The following is a 2,141-nucleotide window of genomic DNA, read 5'->3' on the forward strand; positions in this document are numbered from 1 at the left end:
TAGTATGTCGTCCTAAATCACTCAAAAACATCATAGTATAGTATGTTGTCCAAAATCACTCAAAAAAGTCATAGTATAGTATGTCGTCCAAAATCACCATAAATAAATGAATAAATAATTGCTTTACATTTGTTTCAACATTACTGTTCACTTGTAATTATTAATTTGTACGGACAGAGTGATGTTTTACCCTATTACTAGGAAATATCTTGGACTGTAATTTTCAGGAAATACTTAGAGTGATGTGGCTAAACACTACTGGAGGATGCGGGCAACAATCCCGCTACCTCTCGCATGCTAAGCGAGCGCTCTACCATTTGAGCTAATCCCCCATTCCATTGATCTCATATCGTCCAAAATGAGACAAAAAAATCATAGTATAGTATGTTGTCCAAAATCACCAAAAAAGTTCATGTATAGTATGTCGTCCAAAATCACTCAAAAACATCATAGTATAGTATGTCGTCCAAAATCACTCAAAAACGTCATAGTATAGTATGTCATCCAAAATCACCAAAAAATGTCATAGTAAAGTATGTCGTCCAAAATCACCAAAATGTCATAGTATAGTATGTCGTCCAAAATCATTCAAAAACGTCATAGTATAGTATGTCGTCAAAAATCACCAAAAAAAGTCATAGTACAGTATGTCGTCCAAAATCACTCAAAAACATCATAGTATAGTATGTCGTCCAAAATGAGAAAAAAAACATCATAGTATAGTATGTTGTCCAAAATCACTCAAAAACGTCATAGTATAGTATGTCGTCCAAAATCACCAAAAAATGTCATAGTATAGTATGTCGTCCAAAATGAGAAAAAAACATCATAGTATAGTATGTCGTCCAAAATGAGAAAAAAACATCATAGTATAGTATGTCGTCCAAAATCACTCAAAAACATCATAGTATAGTATGTCGTCCAAAATCACCATAAATGACTAAATAATTGCGTTACATTTGTTTCAACGTTAATGTTCACTTGTAATTATTAATTTGTACAGACACAGTGATGTTTTTCCCTATTACTAGGAAATATCTTGGACTGTAATTTTCAGGAAACACTTAGAGTGAAGTGGCTGAACACTACTGGAGGATGCGGGCATCGATCCCGCTACCTCTCGCATGCTAAGCGAGCGCTCTACCATTTGAGCTAATCCCCCTGTTCCATTGATCTCATATCGTCCAAAATGAGACCAAAATGTCATAGTATAGTATGTTGTCCAAAATCACCAAAAAAAGTCATAGTATAGTATGTCGTCCAAAATCACTCAAAAAGTCATAGTATAGTATGGGTCAAAATGAGATAAAAGGAAGTCATGGTATAGTATATAGATCCAAATCCGCAAAAAATATCATAGTATAGTATGTCATCCAAAATCACTCAAACATCATGAGTATAGTATAATGAGTCAAAAATCATTCAAAAAACATCACTTAATTATAGTAATAATAGATCAAAATGAGACAAAAAGTCATAATTATAGTATGTAGGTCAAAAATCACCAAAAATGTCATTATAGTAGCCGTTAAAATCATTCAAAAGCGATCATAGTATATCCAAAATCACCAAAAATTTCATAGTATAGTATGTAGTCAAAATCACTCAAAAACATCATAGTATAAGGTAATGTCGTCCAAAATCACCAAAAGTCATAGTATAGTATAGTCCAAAATCACTCAAAACGTCATAGTATAGTATGTGGTCCAAAATGGCACCAAAATGTCATAGTATAGTATGTCGTCCAAAATGAGGAAAAAAACATCGTAGTATAGTATGTCGTCCAAAATCATTCAAAAACATCATAGTATAGTATGTCGTCCAAAATCATTCAAAAACATCATAGTATAGTATGTCGACTAGAGTGAAGTGGCTAAACACTACTGGAGGATGTGGGCATCAATCGCGCTACCTCTCACATGCTAAGCGAGCAAAATGTGACAGAAAAGTCATAGTTTCGTATGTTGTCCAAAATGTGACACAAAAGTCATAGGTAAGTATGACAAAAAAGCCGTATATCGTCCAAAATGTGACAAAAAAGATACACGTTACTTAAAAGAGTTCAACACTTTTTTTTTTATCACTGCCACTACTGTGGTATCTGAAGCATAAAGGTTATTCCTTTTCATATATTAATTGTA

The 2,141-nt window shown here is 33.2% G+C and overlaps 1 non-coding gene across 1 annotated transcript; it reads right to left on the bottom strand.

Moving 5' to 3' along the window:
- Positions 1 to 1,089: 1,089 nt before the first annotated feature.
- Positions 1,090 to 1,162, bottom strand: trnaa-agc. The gene has a single exon. It is a non-coding gene; the product is annotated as a tRNA-Ala (tRNA).
- Between the last annotated feature and the right edge of the window lie 979 nt (positions 1,163 to 2,141).

The sequence above is a fragment of the Solea senegalensis genome, linkage group LG6 (genome assembly GCF_019176455.1).
Source record: "Solea senegalensis isolate Sse05_10M linkage group LG6, IFAPA_SoseM_1, whole genome shotgun sequence".
NCBI classification, from domain to species: Eukaryota; Metazoa; Chordata; class Actinopteri; order Pleuronectiformes; family Soleidae; genus Solea; species Solea senegalensis.